Source organism: Zosterops lateralis, assembly GCF_965231275.1.
Source record: "Zosterops lateralis genome assembly, chromosome: Z".
Lineage (NCBI taxonomy): Eukaryota > Metazoa > Chordata > Aves > Passeriformes > Zosteropidae > Zosterops > Zosterops lateralis.
In genome coordinates, this window is record NC_139800.1 from 23,518,925 (window position 1) to 23,541,641 (window position 22,717).

Sequence of the window (22,717 nt, forward strand, 5' to 3'; positions counted from 1 at the left end):
AGATCGTGGGAGGGGGAGAGAAAGAGGAAGGGGAAAGAGGAGGGCGTATCGTGCCCGCGAGCATGTGTAGGCAGGCCAGGAGAATCTGTGCCACCGAACACCCAGATGGCAGGAAAAATTCACCTTTTACTAACTGGATCCCTGGCAGATTTTTATAGCATGTGGGTGGGAGAGAGGGCAGTGGCTGTGAGGAGGATGCAGGAAAGCAGAGCATGTAAATGCACATATGTTTGCACCAGAAAAAGGGAGAGAAGGGCATACAGTGAATTAAGAGTCTTCCATCTGCATGTACAGAGTGACAGAGCTGCACAGGAGAGAGGAGCTGAGTTATGGCAATGTCCTTCAGGAGCAGAAATTCAAACACCCAATAAACCTCTCCTTTTCAGAGGCACACAGGAGGCTTCTGGTACCCTTGCAAGGTATGTCACACGACAATTTCATTCTCCCAAGAACCCCTGAAATAAGCTTTGAAAACACTGAAAAGCTACCTGTCTTGAGCTGAACTTTCTCTTCATCCCCTGAGGTGACACAGCCCACGTACAAGACAAGGTTCACATTCTATGACTCCGTGCTCCTGACCATGAGGCTGTGCCCCTACCCACACCTCATTGCAATCTGAATTTCTGACTTTGGGAAGAAATGAACCAGTGGAAATCCTCCAAAACTACTTTTCTGACCTCTTACATATCTGCAAGAAACTAAACCAGGCCATGGACTGCTTCTTGTGAGCATGAAAGCTTTGCTCACATATAGTTGAATTGTCTCCTTTTCTCCAAAGCTGAGAGAACTGAATTTCACTTCCAGGGATTGGATTGCACCCATAGCTACCATTTACCTGAGCTACCTGAGATGCTCTCTGACCTGTGGTTCTTGGCACACAAACACAACTCAGGAGGAGAAGAATTTTGGCTGGATCAGGTGAAGTCTGCTTTGGGAACATATGAGATAGACATAAACAGCTCTGCAAAGATGTAATTAAATAATTAGAATTATCCCACATTATTTGTATGCCTGAATCAGTACTGATGTTCATCCTGAATGTATCTAGAGACCCTTGAAATTCTCTCCTTGATAGGAGGTGTAATGAAATGCATGCAAGATAGCTTAAGGCCATGACTATCTCAATTTGGGGGTGTTTCTTAAAGATTAGTAGTTCAGTCAGATCTGTTAAAAGACTGACAAGTATTTCCAGGGAAATCTTACCAGACTGGGGAAGATGTAAGACTTTTGGTGACTGACAAATAAAAAAAGAGGGAGAGGGATCATTTTAGGCTCATTTGGAAAAGGCATGCAAAACTCTATAAAGAAAATCTGATAAAGAATGATCTTAAGTCTTCAAGAGAGTATGCTGTGACCTAACATCTCTAATGTCCTAAAGCTATGGGTCCTGAGTGTTGTGTTTCAAGTCAGAATGGACCATTTGGATTATCATTTTGAATCCCTGGTAGCAGAATTTAAATCAGTAATTCCCAGAATGACTAAGTGTCTTCTGTATCCCCCACAAAGAGAAGCCTGTGGAAATAGAGGTATTTTGTCCACCATCTATTTTCTGATAACCCTACAGGAAAAGACTTGGCTCTGTATTCTTGATTTAGCCCCAGACACCAAAGAGATTCTCTTCACTGTGCTAACAGACAGGTAGGTAAAGACAACTGGCATGTGCCATGGGGGAAATCACTGGGAACGCCTCTGCAGTGAGTATCGAGGCAAACCTTTTTCAAGGCCTTCTAGAGAAACCAAAAAGCAAATGAAAATGGTAGAAAAATAATCCCCTCACATCTTCCTCTCTGAAGGCAGCAGATGCTTTAAAATTCCCCAGAAATGGTTTGCCTTGTAGCAGACAGTGGAGAGGAGACGATGGCTGCTCCTCTGCTGCCCAGGCCTGCTCCCAGGGATTGCATCTGCAGGTGCAATTTTGGCATTTCCATGTATCTATTTGACTGTTATGCAGATATTTGGGAGCTGGTTTTGTTCCCTGGTCCACCTGCAGTGAGGGAGGGAACCTTGTGGGTGGCAAACTGTGCTGCACAGGCTGTTTGTAACCTACCAACAGGGCAGTGACCAGGAACTGCTGCAAGAAACATTTCCAGCTGACTCCAACACTTTGACATTCATTTCTCTGTCCAGAGATTACAAACATGGACTTGCCTCTCCATCCTCCCTCCATCATTCTTTCCTTGACCCAGAGTGAGATTACTCCCCCTGAGAGGAGACGCCAAAATGTAGATGTTGCTGTAATGGCAGAAAGGGGCACCAGATGATCAGTGACAGTAATCAAGGGCATGAACCTCAACCCTCTTCCCAATAATGCAACTGATCATGTGAAGTCAGAGCTGGATGTTTCCAAGTCTGCTCATCATGAGCTGCACCTAAATGAGGGCCTGCTTGTGAGTCCCCTGAAGTCATCCCTCTGTCTTCAGGAGCTTCAGATCAAGCCTGTAATGTGACATCTTCTTTGTAGGCAGTAGACTGATTATTAGATGGCATAGATCAGTGCAGTGGCTCTGGCTTCTCTGAAATAAGGCCAAAGTACATTAATGGATAACTGTTTCAGGAGCTCCATTACTGAAAGAACACAGTACTGTTGCTGAAAGCACAACAAAGCTGAAGCACCTGGACAGCAGTCAGTCAATGCATTGTTGTATCTCCCAATACCTTCCATAAAGTTCTTTGCCAATTTTTGATTGCAAAAGGGATCATTTAACATATATGTGAACCTCACTTGCAGACTGCTTATTTCTCCACTTTTGGAAAAGAACAAGCAATCAAAAAAACCTCCAACAATTTCTGTATTACTGAAACAAAACATATTACAGATTACTTGGGTCAGATGCACTTGTATACATGTAGCAGTGCACAATCCACACCTGTAAATACTCCTTTTAAGGAAAAAATATATAAGTAATTAACTGCCCACTTATTCAAGTTGCTGCAAGTGTTAGTTATTGGGTGAGTTACTCTTGGGCCTAGACCCAAGTACCATAGGGCATGACAGTTCTTTATAACAACTTACCATCTTTTCTCAGCAATTAAGGTGTTGTCACACACATGCTAAGTGGACCTTCAAGGAAGCCACATTCAGAGCAGATCTCTTCCCTCTCAGTGTGCTCCCTGAACATTTGTTCTCCTACCGTCATACTCTTTTTCAAAGATGCATCACATAATACTGAATTCTGGCAATATAGAGCAGATTTAATGAAAAATGTACTTTACACTTTCCACTTCATCCTGAACAAAAAGGGAAAAGTCACTTTTTGTCCAAAATACAAGCATTGTGCCCTTCAGAGGTACTTTGTTCTTGACATCTAAACCTTTCACATTTGAATTCGAGATACTTATCCCATTACAGATAAATCATTTTGAGTGGATTGTCATTGGACCCAAGTGCTTAGTTTGATTATTTTAAGGACAGAGAGGTTGTTCATTCCCTTCACTGACCACAGAAGGGGTGAAGATAATCATCTCAAATATAAATGTCTATTTTTTAGACATTTAAACAAATCCCATCCCTTAAACTCAGCTTGAGTGGGCACATGGAAAAAGCTTGGTTTGTGATGGAGAATTCCATGGGCAACACAATGAGCAGAAGATCCCTGATCCTCACCATGATGCAGATGAAGCTACTCCAGCCAGCTTGATATCTCACTGAGTCCATATAGGAAGTTTTTGGCTGTCTCTGTACTGTGAACAGATTTACTGTTGCATCTGTGTCTGCACCAGGAAAACTTATCCTAGTTACTGAGATGCGTAAAGGCTTCTATCATGGATAAAATTGAACTGGGATTCATAGAACTGAGGGGAAGTTATCACCAGAATATTTTAATATCCCTCTGGATGCACTGACTTTATGTCCAGGTTCAAGGAAGACTCACCAATATCTGAGCTCAGATGGACAACACAGGATGGGTTTGACAGAAAACTGCATCTAGTTTCACATGAAACCACCCACAAGGAGAAAAAAAAAACAAACCCACAAAACCAATGAACCAGGACAACAACAGCAAAATCAATAAAAGCAAAAGCAACAACAAAGAGCTGATTTAAAAACTAAGAAGGAAAAGTATCAAGCAGAGCAAAATAGCTGTGCTGCAAATAACACTGGTGCTTTTTGTTTTCATGCAGAAAGTTCCTTTCCGAAAAACCAAAATAAAATAATATTTGTCTGTATCCTTAACCAAGATGAACTCCCAGATTCTCTGAGTATATGGGCAATGCTCTTCATTTGGGGTTCAAGCCACAGGAATATCCCACTGGGAAAAAAAGGCAGTGAGTAAGAAATTGTACAGTGCAAGAGGAACTCGAGTCCCGCCTTACAGGCTTGATAACCAGCAGATTTCACCAGGTACTGCTGCAAATATGTGCAAGGTGACATATATTTCTTTATTTTTGCTGCCGTGGGGAATTGAGGATTAGGCTTGCTATTTCTCCTAACCAGGCCTTAAAATACCTTGAGCCCATCACACCCTCACTGAGTTTTGACTTAAAAGCACTAGGCAGAGAGAAGACGGCACAGTCCTAGAAAATGCTAAGAGGGATTAATGCAAACCACAGCGGCAGCACAAACAGTGTCCAGATGTGATGCACCGAGTAAACAACTTTTCTTTTTCCTTACTTTCACATCATAGTAGATGAGCCACCAGAGGGAGTACAAGAGATCTCTAAGAACGGCCAGATACACAGTTCTGCTTTTGGCAAAATAAAGGTAATTAAACATTTTCTATCAGGGGCTGCAGAGTTCAAACCAGTGTGAGCTTCTTTAGGTCACTTCAAGATCTGCATCACCGCAAGATTTCTCAGAAAACCTAAATCAGTACTAATTTACAGTTTAACTTCTCCAAGAAAACAAAGGGAATAAAGAAGCAAGTTGATATTTTTAGTATTATTGTTGATTATAAAAATTTCTCTTATGTATTCATAATTAAATATTATTATGTGTTTCTAGATCAGTCAGATAGAAAAGAAGGTCAGGTGACTGGAATCCAAAGGGCAAATGATGTCTTATTTGTGTCAGTGTACACTTGCTTATGTGTACAGAAATACACAGATATTTAAATACAAGCACACTGCACATTGTTCAGTCTTGTTTGGTAGCAGAGGGTGAGATATGAGATTTCACACTGTCTTGCATCTTCTATTTTGACTTCAATGATGGAGGATGAAAACAGCTCTTCCAGCAGCCCAGGAAGGGGCAAAACATGCCACAGGCTGCTCTCTATGGCTGTGATGGGTAAATATGAAGCTTAGGGACATAGTTTTGTGGTGGACCTGGAAGTGCTGTACTAATGGTTGAACTTAATCTTAAAGGTCTTTTCCAACCTAAATGATCCTGAAATTCTTTGTTGGATTAGAGAGACAGTTTCACACAAATCAAATCATCTGGCTCCTTGTAAGAGAGCAAAGAATAACACTGCCGGACCATGAGAATTGACATGCCAAACACTAGGGTTGTTCTCTGTCATGGTGTTTTTGTGGAATCATGTAAATGCCAGGAAGAGCATCTTATTCAAATTCTACTACTCTTCCCATGTCTAAGTAAGGACTATTAACTTGAGGTCAATAAGCTGAACATTTGTTTTCAACATTGAGCTACAGAATTGTCACCCTCACTTTCTCTCTAGAGCTTGCTGGCTGGAAAGCTAAAAAAAATTTTTTTTCCCTCTGTCTTTTGTCCTACAGTAACGAAATTTTACAAGACTGCTCTGAAAACAGATGGGTTTCTACAGAATATTGACATTTTCAGCAGGAAATGCGTGCATATGTGGAGGAGGAAGGGACTCCCACTACTCCTAGGTAATATGGGGCAGGCTGTGTTTTCAGTATCGTGATGGTAATGGTAACTGAGCTATTCCATCCAAGAACATATAGTCAAAAGAGATGAGGAAAAGGAAAGGTGAAACAGCAACTGAGAGATGTGACTTTGGGTGCAGAGTAGATTGGTTACAGGGTGCACTCTTATCCACTACACTGAAGAGATTCTTCTGTTGTTATCATTGAATTTTCCACCTGTTAATACTTCACCCATGACTGCATTGGGTAGAATATGATATTTGCACAAGCCTCTGTGCAAGAGTAAAGAGCTGAGATTAAAAAAAAAAAGAAAAAAGAAAAAAAAAAAAGAGAGATTTTCAGTGAGCACTTTGTCAAGGAAATCAGGCTGCAGTTGGAGCCAAACAAGTGGCTCAAATAACACCACCTGGATCAAAATGCATCCAAAGTCCAGAAGGTGAGACTTGAAAAAGAAGCCTGACCTCTTCCTCCTATATTTGGAGTGTGAGATACATTCCTTGTTGACCTGTCTGTTCTGTGGATCAGCAGATTAGTTGGGATGATTAGAAGAAAAGAAAGGATATTTTCCACTCAGTTATTTACAAATTGTATCTAATGAATTATTGATCAGGTGAATAGCCCTCTGTACAACCCTCAAGGAATCTGTCCTTTCCAAGTCATGTTCATGGCCCCCTGGCCCACTAAGGCCAGCGGAGATGTTTCTGCCCTTACACTAATGGAATATTCAGCCACTGAGGCCACTTTTATTCTTCTATTGCTTTCTCAGTGAAAATTGAATCTCATTAATTTAGCTGGAAAGCAATAGAAATGAGGAAAAATGCCAAAACTATGCATCTGTATAGACAAATGTACAGGATTACCACTACTCCAAACCAGAAAAATAATTTCCCCATTGTTGAAAGAGGTGAAGGATGAGCACAAGATTCAAATTCAAGAGACCTAAGTTCCTTTCTTGTCTCTGCCACTGAAACATGGAGCAGGTCATTGGCTGCATCAGCCAATGTAATTACCTGTCAGCAACAAGAGTGCACAGCCTGTGCAGGTTTCATCCATGGCTCTCTTCACAGCCACTGAGGATGGAACCAAGAGCCGCACCAGTCTGGAGTGCAATTTATCCAGCTAAATACGGGTATCTGTTCAAGGCCAACACAAGTCATGCCCTAAAACTCACCATCTGGCTTTCCTACCTCTCCATTACCTATGAAGGGAACTGAGAAATAGAAGCCTACACTGGGTGCACCTAAAGGTAGATCAAATTAACACCACTACTGATTCATCTCTGTTCCAGTATTTCATGTTTTTGTCTATTTTGTCTCTGTGTAAACCCTAGGCCTTATTTTTATCTCCATGCAGGTTAACACAATACAGTTTTATTTGCATCCTTTTGTTTCAATGCTTTTTTAAGGAAGAGATGAACTAAACATACAGGAATCACAATCTGGACCCTGGATAGAAATGTGGTCTTGAATTCCACTGTAAAAAGTACAGTGAAGCCCCATGGCTGTCTCTTAGCCTGCACTCTCAGACAGGAACAGCTTGAGCTGTTCCATGTTAGATCTTCCACCAGCACAAGGCAGCATCATGGTACTGAATTCAATGGCAATACTTTAAATTATATGGTTTAATATTTGTTTATAATCTACACAGTAAACTTTTATGCTTCATGTAACTTCAGCCTTTTTTTTTTTTTTTTCCTTTGGGAGAATAATAAGACTTTATTTATCATTATTGGGTTTTTTGCATGGCAAACAGGGTAGAGTCAGTCTCTTTCTCTCCTCTGCTCTGAGTACCAGCTGCTCTTCATGAGGGGATATATGAGCAGTTTTATACAGTTTTAATATCCACCAGAAATTACATCTCACTGCTTTGGGGACTGAACCTTTAAAATTCAATTTCAAATAAATATAATTATAAAAGAAGGCAGGAAAAAAAAAAAAAAAAAAAAAAAAAAAGGGGGGAGAGAAGGAAAGAGAGTATCAAAATTCAGCTCCTTGCTGTAAGAGCTTCAGGGCACAGCCAGTAGGGCTGTGTTCTTTAGCAACAGTAAGGAAAATGGCCCGGGGCTCTGAGATTAGCATGTTGGTGTTTTGGTCACCACTCTCTATATGAACCCAGAGATGGAAAATCCCATGCTGGAAAGAAGGAATGGGAGCAGGAGGTTTGCAGAAAAGTTTTTGTATCTTCCTCAAATCTCTCATAATTTGTGAAATACTGAAAGATGAGACACTGAAAAATAACCTGAAACTGCTGAGAGGAGGAAAGGACTTCTGAGGTATCACACCAGTGTTAATTCCCCTGAAAACAAACCTACCTTTAAACAAAGGTCTCAGAGAGCACTGCTTTAATTCTGGAAGCTAAAAAACAACTCACAATCACCAAAAAACAATCATTCCAAAGCCAAAATAATTTCAGGTTTTAATTTCCTTCAAAAATGACAGAATGGATGATCCTGTTGTTAAAATGTAAGACTTCTGTAAGAGTGTGGACATGTTAGCCCTAAGAGAGGCATTGACTCTTACATGCATGTGCAGTATTTGTAACAGGCTATCATTTTTAACTGGAGAAGATTTCACATTAAATTAAGAAACTCCTTGCCTACAGATCTGAACAGACCTGAGCTAATAGGTGTTCCTTCCACTTAGTGAAGCTAAGGAAAACAAAACATATTTAGCATTTTGCAGCAGTGCTCTGCTATTTACTGCTAATAATACAAAAGACTGTGCTGCAACACCTGTTGGGACCCCAGCAAATGCACATTCTGCCCATAGCAGCCATGCAGGCAGTGCTAGCAGGAGAAACAGATGCACAGAAAGTGCAGGTAGCTGATGCAGAGGTTGCAGAGTAGGGGACTCTTAGAGTTTTGTTCCCTGTCCCTGAGATTGCCCTGAACCTAGGGAGCACAGACATAATGGGAAAACCACTTGAAATCTGAGCATGGCCAGGTTACAAGTATGGCTCCCCAGTCTGGTTGGAAATATAACTGGCTCAGTGGAATCTATGTGGAAATTCACGTCCATTGGCAAAAGCCTTGCTTTAAATCGATACATAGAAGAGACTTTGGAGAGGTGAGGAGCTGCCTGCACCCTCCACACCGGAAACAGATGCCCAAGGCAGTCAGCAATTTGCAAGACAGCTTTTGCATTTAGGTGCCCAGTTCTACGTCCTGAACCTCCATGTAATTCTATGCCTTGCTTCCTAGGAGGGATGTGCCCTATCCAAAAGGCAACATTGTACTTTAGAAAAGATGCACAGAGTGTAAGATGTATGGTCACTGATTGGTTGAGCCATGTGTAGTCATGGGACCCAGTAGCCCACTTCTGATTCCTTGAGCTAAATCTAAGACTTGTATGTTCTCTGCAAATCATGGTAAAGAACGCTTTTTGGGGAAGAAACTTTCCCTTTCATAGAGAATTCTCAAATTTTAGGGCAACAAAATGACACAGTTGTGAAAAGCTAAGCATTCCTGAGGGTAGCTGAGAACACAAAAAATCCCATGAGAGGAAGGAATCAGGTTTCATGGTCACAAGCACAATCATTAAATGAGGAAACAAACTGAAAAGGCCAAACTCTTCTTTGGATCAGACATCTTACAAAGAGACTCAGATCTTGACAGAACAGGTTTTGTTCTAAGAACTGTTCTGGGACCCAGTGATTCCAAAAACCTTTCTGTTTTTCTCTATCAGTTTTGTCAGTTGCTGCTGAGACTTCAGTGGAAATCCTTGGAAGCAGATTTCCTCTACAGCCTTTCCACATCATGCTCCAGTGACCAACTTTGCTCTGTACAATCCACCCAACCGCAGCAGGACACAGTCACAAATCAGTCGGCACTTAAGGAGTCCCTTCACTTTTATCTCACCTTGCTCTCCGTCTGCTCCCTTCCCAGGCCTTGTCCTTTCTTATACAACTTGTGTATCATCAGATAACCAAGTAAATATCATTTCAGAGAGCTGCCCCCTCTTGCCATGCATCTGAATGAGCACCAGGTTTGCAGTTATTTGTTTAGCCACTGAGCTGAACAAATTAGATTAACACAACACATGCAGCGAGGGGAGGAGGACACGAGGAGGGGGGCCCTTCTGACAGAAACTGTAAAGATGCTGGGGAAGTACTGTTGTCATGGCAATTAACCCTGTCTTGGCAACAGTGTTCTTCATTCCCCCAGAAAATCTGCTAGGTGATTCCTCTTTCTTCTCTTTTCTGTGTGCTGCAGAACTGGGGCAGAGCTGCACAGGATCAAAGCTGTGCTTCAGATCTTGGGAGGTTGTGACAGTTGCAGCTGTGCGAGGGGAGATGTGTGGGAGAAGCTTCCTTCTGCTAAATTTGGTGACACACTGTTAACAAGACAATACAACAGCAGGGTTGGTTGCTGTTTCCTCTCCCTTTCTCTATTTTTTTTTTTACAGCCCAATAAGACCTTTCATTATATTTCAAATGTGTTTCCTTTAAAGCTGTTGTGAAGATTCTCTCGTACTGCTTAGACTGCTCTTCCTCTTCTTTCACTGCAGCTAAGAAGCATCTCACTCTATCAGGTTCTGTTTTGTACACGAGACACACAGCATGGAGTTGTGGCAAAACAGCTTGCTCTTCCCCCTTTGAGAAGGGCATCTCACAAGAACTCTGCTCTTACACAGCCAACTAGTCACCCTCACCTTTAATTTCAAGCAAACTTAGCATGTTCTTCACCCACAGAGCTAGAAAATATGTCAAAAACTTTCCAAGGCAGAATTTCTGCCAGTGTAAATCAGTACAGCTCCTCTGAAGTCAAGGAACTTACTGTCAAGAGGGACCAGATTAAAGCATGGAAGCATTGGGAATGTTGTTGCCCATGTTTTATGGATGGCACAGCAGAGTCAGAAAAGGGTGGTTGACACAAAATCACTGTCCTGGGAATGGCCAGAAACCTCCTGCATCATAAACCAGCAAGTCAAACACAGAACTTCTCTGGTGTGAAGCAGCAGTGACAATCTTCAAAACATTGTACCAGAAAGCCTGGAGACTGGTACATTTTCCGAGTAGAAATTACCAAAAAGACCATAGGGAAATTGGATTTGTCAAAAGATAACTTTGACTGTGTTCTACAACTTTGACTTGGAGCTGGTATTTTTTTCAACTCTGCCCCTCTCATTGAAAGGTCTGGATGCAGTGACCTCTCACTGTTGGAAACACAGCACTGAATTGTGATTTTCTATTTCTGAGATAAACTCCTCTACAAAGAGGGGAAAAGTGCACCCAGCATACAAGAAAATCTCAGCAATTCCTCTTCTACAAAATAAAATACCAGGGAAGTGCTTAGGTAATTGAAAATAGGATGAATCTAATTGCAAGAAAAGCTTTACTAGATTAATCAATTTAATGTCACCTCTGATAATTCTTGAAGCAATTCCATGTAGATAATCAGGATGTATTGATAATCCAAACTAATCAAGCGGTGTGGAGTGATGGAAAAGCTTTTTCCCTCAGTATAGTATTGTTACAAAAAGACACTTGAAAGACACAAACAAGAAATTTTTTCCCCCTGTCTCCAGCAAGTTTTAGGCTGGTGGAAAAGGATTCAAATAACTTTGTTTATCTAACCAAACTAACAGGCCTGTTCTTTTCCAGGACACTCACAAATTCTATAGTATTTTCCAATGTTCTTCAAACTGAAGTAGTGACCTGCAGCCAGAAGGAATTAACCAGACTCTTGGCACCAATAATATTAGCAGCAAGAATTCTCTGTTTCTTGGTGGAAATTTCCAGAGAAGCTAGTGGAGATGGTGGCAGAATGTTGAGCTCAGAGTTAGACAAAACCTGTGAGGTGTATCAATTGGGAAACCTAAAATCTGCCCCTGTATGAGGCAACAATGCCAGAACGAATTTGCTCTGGGGTCAGTAAAGTGAACAGTTTTGGAGAAATCTGTAAGCTTTTGGGCACTGTTGTTAAGTTCGTGCCAGGCTTAGGAGGGATGATGGGGTGTGAGCAGTGGCAGAAGCAGCAGGGTGAAAGCGACTACTTCTCAAAGCCCTAGCTGTTGCAGATGTAAAGAAGGTGTTAAATGGATGCCTGAGAACACAAAACCAGGAGTTAACTAGTTTGTCTGCTGTTTGCAGACTGAATGGTCCTCAGAGGCACTGGTATTTAAAAGGGCTTCCAGCTCCTAAATGCCATTGCAGAGGGATGTTGCTGCACCACAGTGATTTTACAGAGAATATTATACTCCCTCCTGCCCAGAAGGATGTTGCATGGCTTCCTGCACAGGTTAGAAAAGACACTTGACAATGAGAGGAAAGATGCAAACTACAAGGCTGATATCTCCCTGCTTTTAACATTTAACAGCTGAAATCACAGATTCCTCAGAGCAGTGTGAAACTGAACCGCTGTGGAATTTCTGGTCATGGATTTTTTTATTTAAAAATATTTTTGGGGCAAAGCCTTCAGATTCTCAGCTTTCTTTTTTCCCCATTTTTTTTTTTCTACTGTGCAATATCAACTTTCAAGGAAACCAGTTTTCCTGGGGAAAAAAAAAAAAAGTTATTTTGATTTCTTTGTTGTTGGCAGATATCATACCTCATAACAGGTCTCTAAAATGAGGGTAAAAAGACATGCTTAATCCACTGGATTTCCCAAGATGTAATTTCTCTTAGCCAAAATAAGCAGAAAATCCCTGCACTTTTCCATAACCCTGTAGACTGCCACAATCATTACAATTGTACCATAGCAGAAGAGAGAGAACATAACTGATGTTTAAGGGGAGGTATCTGGAGAGCCAGACTCCTAAGTTTTGTGTCTGCTTCCATCAATCTCATAGGACAAAACTTCCAAAAAGGGAATGCTTAAATTCAAACACCTCCATAGGTCTCCTCTGAGATCTACCATCATAAAATCTGAGCCTTCAGGCCCCCTGTGAGTGTCAAACCACAAACAAGAGCATTTATACCACATCCCTGATATCACCTCTAGGCAGCTCTGTTGTCTCCAGTTGTACAAGGAGGTCAAAAGTCTGTACCCCCAAAAGGCTACTGCAGGGAGTGGAAAGGTTTGCAAGTGGCTTTGGAGGAAAGGAACAAGAGGTCTGAGAAGTCACCCTTCCCCGCTTCCTTTGCACTCTCTGAGAGTAAAAAATTCTCCTTCAAAGAGAATGTCCAAAGAAAAAAAAATGAGAGTCCTTAATTTGTGCTGGATACTCTTCAGCAAATGCTTTCCAGATGCCAAAGGCCAGCTGCAACCTCCAGAGCAAGAGCTAACACCAATTTGCAGCCAAAGTAAAAATGCCTGGATATCTGTCCCTGGCTCCTTCACTTCCCAGCAAAGCCATGAAATGAGCTACTGCCTCTGGTTACATGGTTAATTTCAGAAATGAAAAGTCCAGTAGCAATAATGGCATCTCTGGCTATGTATTGCAGAGCTGGAGAAAGAAGATGCCGGTAGCCTTTGCAATCTAAGCTGCCATATACCCTCTTGGAAGCAATTTCTTTCCAGTTTTTAGAGAAAATAGAATAGAGCTACTTCTGGGGAAGAAATTCAATCTTTGAAACAAATATTCAGGTGACTGAGGAAGAGCTTAGATAAACAGTAGTCAATATTGCCAAAGGGTAGCAAAAGGGGACAGAGATTATAAAAACAATGTCAAAATTTGAGGCATTCAGAGAAGAATCTGCAGGATGAAAATATTTCCCATTATGACATAAATAAAATTGCCCTTCAGTGTATCTGGAAGACTGGCATTTTATTTTCCTCTGTCCTCAGATTTAGAACAAAACAGAAAAAGGAAACTTTGTTTTCACAGTTGACTAGAACAGTTCAAATCCTCTGACTGTGCTAAATCCAGCAAGAGCAAAGCCTGACCACCAGTGCCACATCTGCCATTTGATAGAGGATTCTCAGAGACCTGAAACATCAGGAGTCTGCTCTCCTGCTAAGGAACTGTTACATTTCATGTTCAGTGTTGCTGCCATTCTTTTGTTGTTTTGGGATGAAAAAGGCAGGACTCATGAACTTTAAGGAAGAAGGTGAAGATTTGGGATTTTTTGTTTGTATGTTTGGTTGGTTGGTAGTGGGTTTTTTTAATTTTCATGAACGAGAGCTTTTTGAACAATAGGAGTAAAACAGGTAAAGAAGTGAAATGCCTGGCATCCAGAAATATACTACACTTAGGCACCTAATATTCCTCCAAGGTGAGTTCATGCTTGTGCTGAGCAGCAGGGGAAGATCTGTATACCGAGGACATTTCCCATCATCTAGATGATGGGCAGGACATGACAAGTGGTTTGCACCAGTGATGGCTTTCTGCACCAAGGCTGTACCTACCCACACTGCTCCTCAGACAGGAACAAAAATATCCTTCACATACCCCCCTGGCATGTTTTATACCTTGAAAAGTGACTGTTGCCCAATATCATTGTATTTCTTTAAGAATAAATAAATTAAACAAGTTTTTTTTTCTCCACATGGTCTTCCAGAGACTATAGCTTGCCTCAGTATTCCCTTTTCATGATTCTTCCTGGATGTCCCTGCAGGAAATTACACTTGAGTTGGTACTTTGTACCTCAACTGAACAGTTTTGGAAACCTATAATCCTATCTGTCCAGCACGGAGACAAGAGAAAGTACAAAATAGAGAAGCTCCCTGAATTGCTGTATGGACTTCCTCTGTCCAGAGAAACCTTGGTCTTTAGAATATTAAAATCCAGATGTGTCTGTTCTGAAACATCCCCTTATTTTGTAAATAGAAATTAAGAACAAAAGTAAAAGAAGGACTGTGATAAAGAGGGACTAGATCTCCCAAATTTCATGATGGTAACCCTAAACATGAAACAATTTAACCCTCAAGGGTGTTTCAGCATTTTCCTACTCAGTTCCCTCTGTGTAATTCATTATTGCTTCTTCTTACAAGGCATCAATGATAGTATGTCCCTTTTTGAGTTACTTCTTCATTTCCCTCACTAAAACAGCAAATAGTTGCCCCAAGCCCTGAATACGTGCTGGCAGCATCACAGGAAGAAAACTTATACATGAATGGAAGAGCTTAACATTTTACGTGCAAAACACATAAAAGATGTTACTTGAATCCAACACCATTCACCCTTACCACCATTGTCTTTAGAAATGTGATGAAAAATTAAATCAAATGTGGTGGTTTGCCAAGACATCACAGACTCAAGGGTCCCTAAAAACTGACTGAGCTAGGCTGTGATTTTCTTTGACATTGAGAGAGTTTCAGATAGTTGTGGATCATGCTGTTCACTGACCATCTTTGGAATGACTGGTTTTAAGATGGTCAGTCTCATTCATCCTGCAAAAGTCAACTTGACCTGGTGTCTTGCCCATTGTGTGTAAACCTTCCATGTCAAAACAAAATATTTCCAGCCTTCCCTGTTGACCATGAAAGCTATTTAGGGCAGTTCTCAGCTCTTCCTAGGTGTCTGAACATCCTTATGTACTGGGGCTCTGATAATTGGCATGTTTTTTCCAAACCACCACATTACTATTGTGAATCAGTAGCGTGTCAAAAATATATACTCAGGCAAGTAGAAATAAATACTGCTTTTTGGGATGATTTTTACCATATTATGGAATGGTGAACAAATGAACTAAACACCTGTGTTGACAGTTCTGAAGTGTTTCTAAGGAAAACAAAAAGCAGGGAAAGGAAAATGCATCCCTACTTCCTTGCATTATTAATTTCTAGATCTACTTCTTTCCTTTTTTGTTCTTCCGGAGAAGTGGGAGTAGTGAGAGAGAAAGGGGGGGTAACTGATGTAAAATGAGAGTTTAACTCCATCAGGATCTCTTTGTAATGCTTGCACAGCAAAGTTTGTGGAGGTAGAAATAAAACTAATGAAAATCTTTGTCCCCTTGTTAAAATGACAGACCATATTTTATAAGTATTTCAGATATTTTCATTGAAAAAAATGTTCTTCAGCAAAAGAAAAGCACAAGACACCCCAACAGGGTTTACAACACTACCCCAAATATTTTTTTTTATTTTATTTTAAAAGAACGGTTAAAAAGTTGGATTGTGGTAATTTTTCTATGCTTTTTAGTAATGCTGGTGATGATTTTTACCTTTTTTTAAATTTTTCTTCACTCTGCCACTTTTGGGGTAAGTCTTCCTATTCTGTTCCCCAACTGAGAGTAAAGGCATTGCCTTTGACAGAATGGTTCCAGATTGGGACCAGTATTTGCAAGGCTTAAATGTTATTCAATACATTTTCAAGTGCTTTAAATTTGAGGACAGCATCTCACCTTGACTAACATTTCTGAGTTTTTTCACTCTTCCCTACTTCCCCCTCCTTTTTCTTTTAATGCAGTTAATCTGTTCCTGGGGTTTGCTACAATAAAGTCTCTAGATTGGTATTATTAATAAAACCCTACCATTCTCCCCCTCATTCAATTAATCTATGCATCCTTTTTTTGTGTGTGAAGGTGTCTGATGTCAACTTTGATGATTTAAAGGCCATAAAAAATAAAAATAAAATAATAAAATCACCCAATAAGCTCTTAAAAAATAAAGGTATGGGGGGAGGAGTGAGAAGAAGGATGCCCTGTGGTACAAAACTATAAAAGGTTAGATTAGACTTTAGCAGAAAAGTCTTTGTGATAATTACTGTTATCTGCTGATCCATAAACTCTTCACACAAACTGCAACAGTAAACCAAAAAACTGACACTTTAATAGCAATGTGCTTTGTAGCGCGGGGACATCTCTCCTCCTCCTTCCCACATCTCTGTGCCTCCCAATGCTTCATTTCCTCACAGCCCTGTGACAGGCGGAGCTGACAACCCGGATTCCCAGCAAGCAGCGAGCAGCTAGAGGTTGGCACTAATTATTGCTAAACTTCTGCAGACTCACAGCATGATCTAGTTGGGCAAGGAGGAGGAGGAGGACAGGGTGAGGCAGAACATCACTCTGGTAGTTTGAGAGGTTCTTTTTGATTTTTTTGGTGTGGGTTTTTTTGTTGTTGTTTTGTTTTGTTTTTGTTTTGTTTTTGTTTTGTTTTGTCTTGTCTTGTTTTGTTTTGTTTTGTTTTGTTTTGTTTTGTTTTGTTTTGTTTTGTTTTGAAGGGAGGAGGAAATATGGGGGTGCCAAGAAATTCTGGGAGTAAAGAGATTGTGTCCAAAATGGAAGCCCCAACAAGGTGTTCCATTCCCTGTTGACCCTCAACTAGTGTAGTGTCCCAGCCCCACCAGCTTGAGCTGGTCACCATCACCAGCTCTGTGCTTGTCCCCAACATCTGTGGTGCAGCCCTTTCATGGTTCACCGCATGAAGAGGTCTATCCACCACACAGATGGAGAGAGTTCCAAAAGCATTAGGAAATCTTCCGGGACTTGGCTTCTGTGACACCAAATAAAGAGCTGATTTATCAATGCCAACTTAAGGATGCAGCTCTGGACAGGAAAATTGAACGCTATGTTTCTCATGTTTGAAAATCGTTTTATGAGTGGCAACTTTGTACTGTTCCTGTAGCTTCACATGACGCCAGCCTCTTGCAGATACCAAGGCAGGAATCAGATAAAGTGAGGGAAGAGAACAGCTGAGAAAGGGCAAACTTTAAAGAGAGGATTGGAGTCAGAGAACTGCCCTACATGTAGCCATGTAAAAGGTAATCCGGCGATAATGATTCTATAAAACAATTAAGAGGAAATTGCAAATTTGAATTATAATTTAAGACATCAGCTAGCATAAATCACTAAGGGCAGAAAGAACTTCACTTCCTTCTACAGGCTCCATCTTTGTCATGTTTCTCAACCTCTTAGAATTTAACAGGAAACTACCAGCCATCGCTAAATATTTTGAGCCACATCGTAACATTTAAGAGAGACTCACACCCAGTTTCTCAAGTCCTATGAGAATAGTGAAAATTCCCCCTGAAAAGATCTTATTTTCTATTTCATAGCATCAGGTTTATTGCCTCATTTCCTATAGAATGAAATCTTATAACATCCTATCCGGTTCAAGGGGAATATATTCTGAACAACATCTTCTGCAGCATTTAAAAAATTATTATATCACCAAAAAAGTATAACCAGCCAAAAAATTTGCCAGTCAGTAACAACTGGGAAAAAAAAAGGCTCAACGACTTGGCATTAGGGTTAAATTAATTAAAAATAATAAGCATGAATATTGCTTCTAGATTAAGACACTAGGGATACCAGTAGATCGTATAGTTTCTAGTCTCACATCATATATAAAACGTTCTCACAGAATCTTGCACTATAGTGTCCTCATCATGTCCCTCTATCTTGTCTGGTATATGGTTCATCCTAAAACACAATCCAATTTTCATGTGAACATCCTCTACTGATGGAAGATCCATCATGTTCCCAGATACACTGCCCAGCAGCATCGACCTTTCTGCATATTCTTTTAATTTTTTTTAATCACTTGCAACTCCAGGATCATGTTACTTAAACTGAACGTGCAACTAAATCTATTTTTTTTTTTAATGTGGCAGTGATATTGAGGAAAACACATATTCCCAAAATATAGAAATAAGAAATAGGTGAGGTCAGAAAGCAAAATCCTCAGTCTTCCAAGAAACCATTATCATGATCAGCGATCTTTCTGTGAAAAATCCTGCATAAAATATATATGCATATATTACCAGTTTGAGGGAGGGTCTCAGTAAGCTGGAAGGGGGAATGAATCTGAAGCTGACAAAAGATTTTTATTTATTTTTTAACTATACAGCATAATTACCCTGTGCGACAAATTGCCACAAGGTTCCGCGAAAGCCGAGACCTCACCATAATTCCAAATAGGATTAGACATTTATATGCATAATGAGAACATCCACAGTTGCACTGTCTCAAATAAGAAATGCTAAGGAAATAACCCTCATGCTTCCAGGCATAAGTCAACCACATGGGAAAAAAGTTGGGAAGAAATTCAGTTTATTCTGTACTTACCCCTTGAGTGGATTTTAGCACTTGTCCTGTAACACCAAAAATGGAGGTAGAAATGGACGGTGTGTTCAATCAAGGAATTCTAGCAAGATTCAATTACACAAGTGTAATTTTCAAGTAACTGATGACACACAAGGCACCCTCCTCCCTTGGGTTAATTTCTTTCACTTACATAGCTATTTTGTGTATAACGGATATCCATGCTGCCTACAGATACAGGAGAGAGGAAATCTGGGTGTCCACACATCTATAAGATTGAACTGAATATAATCCTAGAAAAATCTCTAGGACATATTGAAATAACCAGAGCTACCTATCCATGAGACAAAACATTATCAAATGGATTATATGCCCTCTCAGAGTTGTTTCTATAAAATCCTGATGATTTCATTCCTACTGAGTGTTATAGGATTTTGCCATAAAAAACCTGATATGTCAAGAGTACTGTAGAATTGGTCTCATTATGCCTGTAGTGGGTGAAGGGTATGTTTTCATCAATGGCTGATAATTCAATTAAAGGGCTATTTTGAAAGATTAAAGAATGTGTGGATTTGAAGGCTGCAATATGATGACAACCATATAGGACTGGGCACTGGGCTTCCTTGCTGATTCAATCACCTTTTGGGCATGAACTCACTTCTATTCAGGACATGAATCCTCCGCTGCTACCAAGGAAGATTTATGTTTTAGTCAGAGAGATCATAGGTTATGAACCACATAGACTACAAAACTACTGACAGGTACATGTCCTTTGTAAGGGACAACAGCCCACATCTATCCCATTGTTTTAAGCCTTGCTGTCTGCAATGCTCCGCAAAGATCAGGCAGAAGGCTTTCCAGCAGTGTCTTTTCTACCCATCCGAAATGTCATGTTCGTTTTTGGCAAATATTCCTTATCTGACTGACTTTTTCTGTATAGATTAAGGCTGAGCATGTGGTTTCCCTAAGCTCGGTGCACATCATGAATAAGTGAACTATCACAGACTATGTGAGAGAAAGGAATGTAGAGCAATTTGCTATTCGACCAGTTCAGTTTTGTGCAGACCCCAAGACTGCATTTAAAAACTCTCATTATCAGTATGCTGCTTGATTGTTTCAAAATTGTGAGACTGTTACAAAACCAGCCCTTAAAATCAGCCTCCCTTGCCCAGCTGGTAGCGTACAATGCACACAAGCCCTGAACACAATACTCAAATCTATCTTTACCCTTGCTCTGAGCTTTCCATCACATGAAAGTCTCATTAGCCCAGACTGAGATGCACACAACAGCACCCAGCAAACAGCAGATCCCACTCAAAGATGAAGCAAAACAACATAGAGGGGAGGAGTGAGGGGTTAAAAATATCTCAGAACCTCAGTCTCTCTTCCGGGCAACTTTCAATCCCATTTATTTATTTATTAATTAAAATAATTTAAGCCATGGAAACAATCTCTGGAGACATGGAGTCTCATTTAGACTTTATTTTTTTTCCCTGTTTTTTGTTTGTTTGTTTGTTTGTTTTTCCTTCCTCCTTGCTTGGAGCATCCTGGAATGATCTCTGTGTGCCTCCTGAAGGAAGACATGGCACTAGCAAACCCAGAGGCAATTTCCAGGCTCTTGTTAGGGTATGAAAATCCCACAAGAGAGAGACTGTTTTTTCCAACCTTTCTGTCTGACCACAGTCTAGGAAATAAGCCCTGAAGTTTTGGTTCCACTGAAGTCAATCACAAAATATCTACAGCTATCCTGGAAAAAAAACCCAAAAACAAATTATAGTCAAGCCTCCTCAACTTTGAAGATGAAGTCTTCAAGAGGTAAGAGAAACTGTCCACCTTCTCCTGCTCCTTGAAAAACAATCTTGAGGCGTAGTAGCATTAGGGTAGTTGAACTAGGTCTTGTCTGAGAAATAAAATAGAAAATATAACACCCAGGTTCAAAATGCAGTGTGACTTCTTGAGATAGAGGTGGCCCAGCAACCACTGACAACAGAAATGAAGGAGCCAATAAAAATCCAAATACCCAAGAACTAGTGCAGTAAATGGCTTCATACATTTAGTTTGCAGCTTCCTAATTCAAAGCTATGGCCCTTCTTCATGCCAGCAAATGAGGCAGGAAAACACTGAAAGAATAGCTCTTGATTTGGATGTTACAGTCACACATCTCAAAACTCCATTTAGTTGTGACTCCAGTTAGCAGCAAGGCTCCAAGTGCCCCTTCTTGGGGAAAGCATGAAGTCTGGGAGGACTGGGGAAAAGACTGTTCCAGTGTAAAAGCCTTGAGACAGGTAGGAAGTAGAAAAAGGGGAAGTGGCTGCTAAATCCACCCCTGATAAGTGTTTAAAGGGAAACTGAGGCATGGAAATATATGCAGGTACTGGCCTGAAATCACTCAGAAACAAAAAACACCACCAGGAATATAACCCCCTCCCTCCAACTATTTGTTTAGTGTCAGGATACCAAAACCGTCAACCTTCTTTCAATAAAGACACATCTTTATCCCTTCCTGAAAACTACTTTATTTCTGCTTTAGCCTTATTCAGCTACATCAAGTCCTCTTCCAGCTACGGAGATCACTATACAGGTCTGACAAAAAGCTCTGCATTGCCAAAATGCTTTATAAGGCCCTTCTTCTGCCTACATCTCATTTTTGTTTTTCCTTTCTCTTATTTTTCCTTTTTTTTTCCCCTACACAACCCCTCACATTATTCATCATAATCATAAAACATTCATTTGCGCTTCTGACCAATTGGAAGACCCTCACGGGAGGCTATAAAGGGGGGGTGTCAGGGTTATAATGAATGTAAATGCCAGGTGTTTAAGCTGGATAATGTGCAATTTGCAACTCAAGCAATCTGCACAATAAGCAAACCTAACGTTATGGTACCTGATAGGGGCACGATGGCCATTCTGAGAGAATGAAACATTTTACGACCTCTATGTTGCCCTGATCTCATGATCTAATAATAGTCCAGACAAAATTAGTTCCTGCTATAATGTCTTTGAATGTTTGGGGGGAGGTGGATGGGGAGGAGGGATTGCAAGGAGTTGGAGAGGGGGATGAAAATTATATCAGGTGGCTGAGCTGAAGTTTCAAAGGATCAAAGGGAATTGCAAGCTGGATGTGCTATTTAAGACAATAACCTTCTGTTGAAAGTGAGGAGGTCAAAGACAGGTCTTTCATAACTATCTCGCACACATATAGATGTGTACACAGAGCTGTTCCCCAGGATTTGGCTGCTGATGAATTAAAAATAGGTTGATTGTTGTGAAAGGACCGATTTTCTGGCAGTGTAGAGCTGGACAGCCAATTCCCCAAAGTCTAATGGAGCGTCATCACTCAGAAATTAGCTAATCTCAGGCTGGAAATAACAGTGAAGAGGAGTTATTCCCATCTTCCTCCCCTGATCCCAAAAGCAAGTTTCATTTTCTTTCTTCTCTGCGTGACCAGGTCTGGCTTGGAGAGGGAAGGAGAAAGGCAGGTCTCCATCCATTCCTCTCATCCCACCAAAGAAACATGGCTAGTGTCTGCTCTGCTCTGGTGGAAGAAGAATCCTGAGAAAAGCCTCTCCTCTTTTCTCTGCAGTCTGTACAATGCTCTTTAAAATGCTGTTCAGATTGTGAGGAACATAGAAAGGAAAGACAAAGGGAAAAAATATCTTCCCAACAGATTGTCGAAAGCCTCAGAAAAAAACAGCTCCCTTTGAGGAACGTGATCACGTTTGTTGCTCTAACTGACATGATGCACTTTTCTCTCATGGTACAGCAACTCCAGACAGTGCTCACTGCACCTCTGCGGAGCAGGAGGGGAGTGCAGAAGTTAACGTGATGTCTAGAGAGAGCTGTGGAAAGATGGAGGAAATAATCCTGTTTATCCTTTTCTATCTCCACTTCTTGGCTTTTCTTTGTCCTCCCCAGCCTAGCCGCTGCTCCTTGGGGTCTTTCAGGACAGGCACAGGTCTTCAGGCACCTTAGTGCTCAGACACAGTCACTTTACTCCATCTAAGTTCAGCAACCATGGAAACACTGCCTGGCCTTTGGATATGACCGTTTCTGTCCACCCTGTGCT

At 40.8% G+C, this 22,717-nt stretch overlaps 1 protein-coding gene across 1 annotated transcript in view; it reads right to left on the bottom strand.

Annotated features, from left to right (window-relative positions):
• Positions 1–22,717, bottom strand: part of CELF4 (CUGBP Elav-like family member 4) — a 693,954-nt gene that overhangs the window by 482,458 nt on the left and 188,779 nt on the right. The gene's annotated exons all lie outside the window — the stretch shown is intronic.